A 10,931-nucleotide genomic window follows, 5' to 3' on the forward strand; every position below is an offset into this window, starting at 1 on the left:
ACTTTGATGGGGGACACCTGCTGTGGGGGGCTTTGATAGGGGACACCTGCTGTGGGGGGGCTCTGGTGGGGGGCTCTGATAGGGGACTCTGATGGGGACACCTGCTGTGGGGGGACTCTGATGGTGACACCTGCTGTGGGGGGATTCTGATGGGGACACCTGCTGTGGGGGGGCTCTGATGGGGGACTCCTGTTTTGGGGTGACTCTGATGGGGAACACCTGCTGTGGGGGGACTTTGATAGGGGAAACCTGCTGTGGGGGGACTCTGATGGGGGACACCTGCTGTGGGGGGACTCTGATGGGGACACCTGCTGTGGGGGGCTCTGATGGGGGACACCTGCTGTGGGGGGCTTTGATAGGGGACACCTGCTGTGGGGGGCTCTGGTGGGGGGCTCTGATGGGGGACTCTGATGGGGGACACCTGCTGTGGGGGGACTCTGATGGGGGACACCTGCTGTGGGGGGACTCTGATGGGGGACACCTGCTGTGGGGGGATTCTGATGGGGGACACCTGCTGTGGGGGGCTCTGATGGGGGACACCTGCTGTGGGGGGCTCTGATGGGGGACACCTGCTGTGGGTGGCTTTGATAGGGGACACCTGCTGTGGGGGGCTCTGGTGGGGGGCTCTGATGGGGGACTCTGATGGGGGACACCTGCTGTGGGGGGACTTTGATGGGGGACACCTGCTGTTGGGGGACTTTGATGGGGGACACCTGCTGTGGGGGGCTTTGATAGGGGACACCTGCTGTGGGGGGCTCTGGTGGGGGGCTCTGATAGGGGACTCTGATGGGGGACACCTGCTGTGGGGGGACTCTGATGGGGACACCTGCTGTGGGGGGGCTCTGATGGGGGACTCCTGTTTTGGGGGGACTCTGATGGGGGACACCTGCTGTGGGGGGCTTTGATGGGGAACACCTGCTGTGGGGGGACTCTGATGGGGGACACCTTCTGTGGGGGAACTCTGATGGGGGACACCTGCTGTGGGGGGGGAATCTGATGGGGGACACCTGCTGTGGGGGGACTCTGATGGGGGACACCTGCTGTGGGGGGCTTTGATAGGGGACACCTGCTGTGGGGGGCTCTGGTGGGGGGCTCTGATGGGGGACTCTGATGGGGGACACCTGCTGTGGGGGGACTCTGATGGGGACACCTGCTGTGGGGGGACTCTGATGGGGACACCTGCTGTGGGGGGACTCTAATGGAGACACCCTGCTGTGGGGGACACCTGCTGTGGGGGGCTCTAAAGGGGACACCTGCTGTTGGGGGCTCTGATGGGGGACACCTGCTGTGGGGGACACATGCTGTGTGGGGACACTGATGGCAACTCTGATGTAAGGGGACGGAGGCTGTATTGGGGGGGCAGAGGCTGTATTTTGGGGGGACAGAGGCTGCATTTTATGTGACAGGCTGTATTTGGGGGGGCAGAGGCTGCATTTGGGGGGACAGAGGCTGCATTTGGGGGGACAGAGGCTGCATTTGATGTGACAGAGGCTGCATTTGATGTGACACAGGCTGCATGTAAGGACGGACTGCTGGGGACACCTGATGGCATCTGGTTGTAGGCGACGTGGCTAGTGACACACTCGGGGCTCCCACTGATTCTGCATTATGGTGAGTTGAATGATTTCATTTTATATTACAATGTAACAATAGAAACAATGCGCTTCAATCATCCTGACACCATAACAACCATGGTGCCGGGATGATTGAAGCGCTAACACCAGGTGTTTGGAGTATCCTTATCTGATGATTGTTAAACTTTGTAGAATACACATTTCTATTGTTGTGTAGGATCTAGGCCTGCTGTCCCTCTCTCCCTCTCCCTCCATCCCTCGTTCATCTCAGACGCTAACCACACCACCTTAGAGCCACGCCCACTATTTCGCTGAAACCCCGCCCATTTTTACCAAGTGGGAGGGGTCAAAAAGGAAGGGCAGGGTCTGGCGCCCCCCCATCCTAAAACTTCACCAGCCGCCACTGTTCTTAGGCTACCTACTACAGGACCCCGGAATTCCGGATTGCCACTGGCTATCTATACGCTGTTACCTTACAGCGGTAAGGTAAGGAGCCATTGCACCCTTAGGTGTGACTGCACTGAAGAAAAAAAATTCAGCACTTTATTTTCTGCACTGCATCCACCAGCATCTGTTTGAAGATTTATGCGCACCTTGGACTTACGCCCTTTTTGGCACTAGCTCTTTATCTTGTTTAAGATAACATCGATTTGGATGCTATTCCTGTCTACTATTTGCACCTATATTGCACATTGGAAGTTTATCTCTTATGCTATTTTGAGTACTCAGCACTTTAGATTGTCTATTATCATTTTGTATTTATATTGTGTTTTTTGTAGTGTATGAATTTAAACATTTTTGGAGTCTATCATTCTGAACACTTAGCACTTTATAGTAGTCGCTCAGCACTTTATTTATACCTGTTTGTTATTATTTAGAGCACAGCACCATCCAGAGGCATAACTAGAACCTTCAGGGCCCCGGTGCAAGGAACCATGAAGGGCCCCCTGACCTCTGGGCCCTTTCTAATGATCCTGGTGTCCTTTTCTCCCATCGTGGGGCCCTTGATTATGGTCCTGCAGCAGGACCCTTTTCTGGCGACTTTTACACATTTGAACCGATCGGACCACCCATTGTTTTTTATGGGGAGGCGGATGTAAACAGACGTGTCCATTTACACCTGCCTGCATCCACTCCAATGAAAACAGACTAGCGAATTGGATGACAGTCAGACCGGTCCATAGAGAACAGCAGTCTGTGTCTGTGTCCACTCTGCACACGTGGAGCAGACATGGGTCTGTCATCCGCCTGCTCGTTGGGGATCAGCAGAAAGATCCCGCACTGAGCAGGTGGATTTGCTTGGCAGAGTCCGCCCATGTGAAAGGGCCCTAGGGGGGGCTCTGTGGACTGTAATGTAAAGGAAAACTGATGTAAGAGGTGCTCTGGGAATCCTGATGTAAGGGGGACTCTGCTCACCAAAGCCCCCCATGTACATCAGAGTCCCCCTTTACATTACAGTCCACAGAGCTCTCCCATAAGTGTGCTCAGAGGCTGGCGAGATAAGAGAGGAAGGGTGGGGGACACTTCCCTTACCATAGATGGAGGCTTGGGCCCTGGATTGGTCAGCAAATAAGATCTACTAGCCTGTGCTATACATACACTAAGGCTACTTTCACACTGAGTCGCTTTACAGGCGCTACAACGCTATAAATAGTGCCTGCATAGCGCCTGTAAAGAGCTGCTCCTGTCTCTCCAGTATGAAAGCCTGAGGGCTTTTACATTGGAGCGGTGCACTTGCAGGACGGTAAAAAAAAGTCCTGCATCTTTGCAGCGCTGTATACACTGCTCCTAAATCGCCCCTGCCCATTGAAAACAATGGGGCAGTGCACGCCAAACCGCCAGCAAAGCACCGCTGCAGTGACGCTTTGCGGGCGGGTTCAACTCTTTTTTGGCCACTAGCAGGGGTTAAAACCACCCTTCTAGCAGCTGAATAGCGTCACTAAAACGACGGTAAAGCGGCACTAAAAATAGTGCCGCTTTACCGCCGATGCCTACCCCAGTCTGAAAGTATCCATAGGCTGGCAGAGCATGTTGGGGCTTGTAGTCCACCACACTAGGGAAATCCCAGTGGGCTGCTGTGTTGGTTGAGGGGCTCTGGAGGGGACAACACAATCAGTCCCATCAATGACTGACCCACCTGTGTGCTGCTTTCTTTTCAGTCACTGAGAAGTTTCATTAAGAAGCAAGGTGACTGGCTGACCTGGATAGCTGTGGATCCTCTGTGGAGGGTTGCAGCATCCATAGTACAAGCTGGCCTTTCCTCCACTATCTACCTGCAGGCTGCTGGAGTTTCTCTTTGCTAAGCATGGAGCCTCCGAGGATTGGAATGTGGGTGGGGCCACGGGGACACACATTAGGGGGGTGGGAGGAGAAGATCCTTTCCTTTTGTATCTCTTTCCTCTCCTCACCTCTTCTGTCCTATGTCCGTGCGAGGATGGGGGGCGGTCTGTCAGTACGGGGTCCGAGCAGTGTGACAGAGAGTGTAATAGACACTCTCTGCTCATAACTGCAGCCAGCAACCCCCGAGCCACATCCCGGGCTTTTGGGCCCCCCCACATGGGCAGAACTCCAGGGCCCAGTCGCAAGTGCGACTGATGCGACCCTGGAAATTTCGCCACTGGCACCATCTATTGATTTTATTTATACTTTTAGCAAAGCAGAAATTGTGTACAATGTTCCATGTTGTTCTTTAGTAATAAATGGTTCCACTAGCTAGTATGCTAAGTCTGCGCTACCCTATATGGGAGACAGTAAGGACCATGTCACACTAGCAATTCTGTCACTGGAAGTAAAACATAGGCAGGCCAGACCAGTGTGACCAGACCAGAGAGATGTCACTCATTGGCGTTGATTTACTAAAGGCAAATAGACTGTGCATTTTGCAAAGTGCAGTTGCACTCTGCAAGAGCAGTTGCTCCATGGCTTAGGAGCAGAAGCTCTGCTGATTTTCATCATTCAATCATGTGCAAGAAAAATTTAGTTTTTTTCATTTTCCTTGCATGTGATTGGGTATTCTTTGCAAAGTGAATCTTTACTTCATTTACTAAGCTATGGAGCAACTGCAAAGAACACAGTCTATTTGCCTTTAGTAAATCAACCCCGTTGTCTCTTTCTGCTCCTTATATGAAATTTTTTAGAGTTTTGACATACTTTGTTGTCTCTACTGCTTGTTTTGCTTGAGGTACAATCACCAGTATGACATTAGGGTGAGAAATTAGACTGTGAAATAAGAATGAAGAATTGCAGAAAAACTTGACGAGGTGGGGCAGGGAATGCAATATTATTCATAATATATATATATATATACTGTATGTAAAATACATACAATACTGTAGGTGTGAAGCAATGCTGTAAAGTAAGAATGCATTCAAAAATGTATGTTTTAATTGTTTATTTTATCAAGTTACAAAGTGAGTAAACATAAGAAAAATCTAAATCAAATTAAAATCTGGTGTGACTACCCTTTGGCCTCAAACCAGCATTAATTATTAGTCCCCTTTCACACGGGCTTGTCAGTTGTTCAGGCGGACCTGATCGGATGCTCCATTCATACCTATGGGGTAGCGGATGTCAGCGGTGACATGTCTGCTGACACCCGCTGCTATCCGATCCACCAAATTCAGACGAATGTTGGCCCTTTTCCATCCGTCTTGTGGATCGGATCGGATGAAAATGGACAGGCGGTCTGTTTTCATCCGATCTCCCCATAGAGAAGAGCGGGACTCTGACAGGTCCATCTCTGCACAATGAGTGGAGAGGGACCTGTCATCCGCCTACTCAGAGGGGATCAGCGGAGCGATCTCCCGCTGAGCAAAGCGGAGTCCACCGAGCAGACCGCCTGTGTGAAAGGACACTTGCATATTTTGTACATATGCACAAAGTCAGGGATTTTGCGGCATTAGAGTCAGGTGGATGGTTAACCAAATATAAAAGCAGGTACTAATAATTATCAATTTCATATGTAGGTTAAAATATTTAACTGAACAGAAACAGCTGTTAAGGAGGCTTAAAACTGGGTGAGGAATGGCCAAACTCTGCTACTAAGGTGAGGTTGTGGAAGACAGTTTCCAGGTCATACACCATGGCAAGACTGAGCACACAAGGTAGTTATACTGCATCAGAAAAGTCTCTCCCGGGTAAAGATTTCAAAGCAGACTGGGGTATCAAGATGTGCTGTTTAAGTGCTTTTGAAGAAGCACAAAGATGCTGAGGACGAAAGACGTAGTTATTGGCCAAGGAAACAATGCAGTTGATGAAAGACACATCATGCATACTTCCCTTTGACATCGGACGATGTCCAGGAGTGCCATCAGCATAAAACTGGCAGAAACCAGTGGGACCCAGGTACACCCATCTACTCTCCAGAGAAGTCTGGCCAGTGGTGGTCCTAATGAAAGAATTGCAGCCAAAAAGCCATATCTCTGATGTGGAAACAAGGCTAAGTAACTCAACTATGCATTGAAAACACAGGAAAACACAGGAAAACACTGGGGTGCAGAAAAATTACTCTGGACTAATGAGTCAATATTTGGCTGTAGCAGAAGGCAGTTTTTTCACAAAGGGCTGGAGAGCGGTACAATAATGAGGGCCTGCAGACAACAGTGAAGCAGGGTGGAGGTTCCTTGCATGTTTGGAGCTGCATTTCTGTAAATGGAGTTGGCGATTTGGTCAGGATCAATGGTGTCCTCAATGCTGAGAAATACAGGCAGATACTTATCTATCATGCCATACCATCAGGGAGGCATGTGATTGGCCCCAATTTTATTCTGCAACAGGAAAATGGCCCTAAACATATAGCGAATGTCATTAAGAACTATCTTCAGTGTAAAGAAGAACAAGGAGTCCTGGAAGTAATGGCTTGGCCCCCTCAGAGCCCTGATCTCCACATCATCAAGTCTGTCTGGGATTATATGAAGAGACAGAAGGATGTGAGGCAGCCTACATCCAGAGAAGATCTCTGTTTTTTTCTCCAAAATGTTTGGAACAACCTATTTGCCGAGTTCCTTCAAAAACTATGTGCAAGTGTACCTAGAAGAATTGATACTGTTTTGAAGGCAACGGGTGATCACACCAAATATTGGTTTGATTTGTATTTCTCTTCTGTTCATTTACTTTTTTTTTGTCCACTAATTTTGTTAATTGATAAAAATAAACTATTAACATTTCTATTTCTGAAAGCATTCCTAATTTACAGCATTTTTTTTCACACGTGTCTAAAACTTTTGCACATTACTGTATATTCGGAGGTACAGTATCTATTGTATGTTTCCAGCTTGGGCATGTTGTTGTGTTTCTGGCCTCTACCTCCATCCTTCAATCAGCTCCTCACCACCTTACCCTTTCATCCCTGTGGTCCTGGGTCCACCTTCCTCTCCTCAGGGCCCAGAACTCCACTGTTGCTCACCCTACTCCTGCGGTCCAGGAGGAGAAGATTTGTAGCATCCATGGTTTCTGGGAAGGTAAGCCCTTGACCTCAGTAATGCACTCAGATGCTAAAGCAGAGAATATTGGGTAACTTATGTTCACTCCCTATTGCCATGCCCTCCCTAATTCCCTTCTACACATACTTCCCCTGTTATGCCTTCTGGAATTCTCTCCTGCACATACTGCCTGCTAACATACCCTTCACACTCATCTTTTTCAAATGCTGCCACTTTCATACCTTCCCCAATCGTCTTGGCACATACTACCCACTGTGGTACCCTGTGGCACTCCTCTCCTGCACATACTGCCTGCTGTAATACCCTGTGGCACTCCTCTCCTGCCCATACTGCCCACTGTAATACCCTGTGGCTCCCCTCTCCTGCACATACTGCCCACTGTAATACCCTGTGGCACTCCTCTCCTGCACATACTGCCCACTGTAATACCCTGTGGCACTCCTCTCCTGCACATACTGCCCACTGTAATACCCTGTGGCACTCCTCTCCTGCACATACTTCCCCCATGTCTTATTATTTCCACTCCTCTTCTGCTCACCCTGCCCCTGTCATACACCCTACACTCCTCTTTTGTACGCACATAGTGCCCGCTAAATTATGTGTTTAACATTGTTTGGAATATCCACAACATAGGCCGTTCTGGAACAGACACCCTTATGCATGTGTGTGTTTATATATACAGTGGGGACAGAAAGTATTCAGACCCCCTTAAATTTTTCACTCTTTGTTATATTACAGCCATTTGCTAAAATCATTTAATTTCATTTTTCTTCCTCATTAATGTACACACAGCACCCCATATTGACAGAAAAACACAGAATGGTTGACATTTTTGCAGATTTATTAAAAAAGAAAAACTGAAATATCACATGGTCCTAAGTATTCAGACCCTTTGCTCAGTATTTAGTAGAAGCACCCTTTTGATCTAATACAGCCATGAGTCTTTTTGGGAAGGATGCAAGAAGTTTTTCACACCTGGATTTGGGGATCCTCTGCCATTACTCCTTGCAGGTCCTCTCCAGTTCTGTCAGGTTGGATGGTAAACATTGGTGGACAGCCATTTTTAGGTATCTGCAGAGATGCTCAATTGGGTTTAAGTCAGGGCTCTGGCTGGGCCATTCAAGAACAGTCACAGAGTTGTTGTGAAGCCAATCCTTTGTTATTTTAGCTGTGTGCTTAGGGTCATTGTCTTGTTGGAAGGTAAACCTTCGGCCCAGTCTGAGGTCCTGAGCACTCTGGAGAATGTTTTCATCCAGGATATCCCTGTACTTGGCCGCATTCATCTTTCCCTCGATTACAAATCGTCCTGTCCCTGCAGCTGAAAAACACCCCCACAGCATGATGCTGCCACCACCGTGCTTCACTGTTGGGACTGTATTGGATAGGTGATGAGCAGTGCCTGGTTTTCTCCACACATACCGCTTATAATCAAGGCCAAAATGTTCGATCTTGGTCTCATCAGACCAAAGAATCTTATTTTTCACCATCTTGGAGTCCTTCAGGTGATTTTTAGCAAACTCCATGCAGGCTTTCATGTGTCTTGCACTGAGGAGAGGCTTCCGTCGGGCCACTCTGCCATAAAGCCCCGACTGGTTTCAGTGATGGTTGACTTTGAACAACTTTCTCCCATCTCCCAAACGCATCTCTGGAGCTCAGCCACAGTGATCTTTGGGTTCTTCTTTACCTCTCTCACCAAGGCTCTTCTCCCCCGATAGCTCAGTTTGGCCAGACGGCCAGCTCTAGGAAGGGCTCTGATCGTCCCAAACATCTTCCATTTAAGGATTATGGAGTCCACTGTGCTCTTAGGAACCTTAAGTGCAGCAGAAATGTTTTTGTAACCTTGGCCAGATCTGTGCCTTGCCACAAGTCTCTGAGCTCTTCAGACAGCTCCTTTGACCTCATGATTCTCATTTGCTCTGACATGCATTATGAGCTGTAAGGTCTTATATAGACAGGTGTGTGGCTTTCCTAATCAAGTCCAATCAGTATAATCAAATACAGCTGGACTCAAATGAAGGTGTAGAACCATTTCAAGGATGATCAGAAGAAATGGACAGCACCTGAGTTAAATATATAAGTGTCACAGCAAAGGGTCTGAATACTTTCTTTTTTAATAAATCTGCAAAAATGTCAACAATTCTGTGTTTTTCTGTCAATATGGGGTGCTGTGTGTACATTAATGAGGAAAAAAATTAACGTAAATTATTTTAGCAAATGATTGCAATATAACAAAGAGCGAAACATTTAAGGGGGTCTGAATACTTTCCGTCCCCACTGTATATATATATATATATATATATATATATATATATATAGTGATTTTATAAGCACATAATAATGCCACCCCTTTTGTAACTCTATCAAAGTGGGACTCTCAAATGTGACAGCTGTTCTTGGGTTCTCCTCTATCTATTCCCTGCCCATCCCAATAATTGAGAATAACAGTGAAAAGTGAACATCTGTCACATCGGAAAAATAAAACAAGTCAATAATTCTACTCAGTTTGGGCAATTACATTAAGTGAAATGCAGCTGCATTGAGATGACATACAACTCATCGAATATACTATCCAACCTGAACCTTTGAATGGTGTTATTGCATTTGCATGTTGATTCTCTAATCAAACGTTAATAAAGTCCATAACAAAAAAAAAGTTCACCCGCAAGTGAATGTTATAATGTGCTATTATGCACCACATACTTTACCTTAAAGTGAATGCCTCCAGCGGCACGCTGTCACCGCTGATGGGGGTATCCTTCTTCACCGGGTCATGCTTCCGGGTTTGCAAGCTCTGGCTGTATTAATGGCTGAGCCGCGATGACATCACTCCCGCAGCATGGAGCTCTGAAGGAACAGTATGGCATGCAGTTCCTTCAGAGTGCATGCACTGGTGACATCACCGGCTGCATCCCGTGTGAATATCTCCTAAATAGTGCAGGTTTAGGAGATATTCACTGTAACTACAGGTAAGCCTTATAAATGCTTACCTGTAGGTACAAGTTAAAAATTGGACATACTGCCACTTTCACACTGCTGCAATATGATTTTGATCCACTTTTCAGTGTGATTATATGGTGCAACTTGGATGCAGTTTGCACATTCTATGGGGTCAAAATCACACTGGAATTGCATCAAAGTAGTACAGGGACCTTTTCCAAAAGTGTGCCATGCTGAGCTGCATTGATGTGAATGGGCACCATTGAAAACAATGTGATTTCCATTTTTATGCGATTCTGTGCGACTCAACTCACACTAGAGTGAACGGAGCCTTAATCAGTTTTCACAACCAAACTGTAAACTACTACATTTTTTAGATACACAGTATAAACAACATGCACTTTTACCTGTGCTTGCAGCGCAGTCTGGACTCCCTGTCCATGATGTTGTAGTTGCATCATCAGCTGGGAAAAAAGATGGTCAATAATTTAATTTCATTCATTCAGCCAAAAATGTAGACACATTCTAACATCTGTGTGTGGTAGACAGTGCATGCTGACTTTCTTGCCCAGATAATTGTAATCCATATTACAGGACCATATGTACAGCTCTATATGAAGTATGTATGCCTAATTGTCTACCTAGGTAAATTATTTGAATGTTAAATTGGTCACTATTCAGTTGCAAGCTTGGGACTGTTATAACTATATATACTGTATACGGTATATATATTTTGAATCTTACAATATAATTCAAACTTTCAACTGATATGAGATATTCAGCTCAATTAAAGTGGTTGTAAAGGCAGAAGGTTTTTTATCTTAATCACTTAAAGTGTAAGTTCACCTTTACAGAAAAATCTGTAAGGTGAACTTACACAGGCCCCCTTCCTCGCCCACCCCCCCGGTCCCGCTGACCTGGACCGCCTCTTGTTGAACAATCTCTTGTTCTAAGCCCTGGTATATCTGCGTCAGTAGCC

General features: G+C 47.0%; 1 protein-coding gene across 1 annotated transcript in view; it reads right to left on the bottom strand.

Annotated features, from left to right (window-relative positions):
• LOC141139167 (uromodulin-like) overlaps positions 1–10,420 on the bottom strand; it is a 135,634-nt gene extending 125,214 nt beyond the window's left edge. The window contains exon 1 of the mRNA XM_073625058.1: positions 10,360–10,420. The gene's annotated coding sequence lies outside the window, so the exon portion shown is untranslated. The remainder of the gene's footprint in view (positions 1–10,359) is intronic.
• Positions 10,421–10,931: the final 511 nt, after the last annotated feature.

Source organism: Aquarana catesbeiana, linkage group LG04 (assembly GCF_042186555.1).
Source record: "Aquarana catesbeiana isolate 2022-GZ linkage group LG04, ASM4218655v1, whole genome shotgun sequence".
Taxonomy (NCBI): Eukaryota; Metazoa; Chordata; class Amphibia; order Anura; family Ranidae; genus Aquarana; species Aquarana catesbeiana.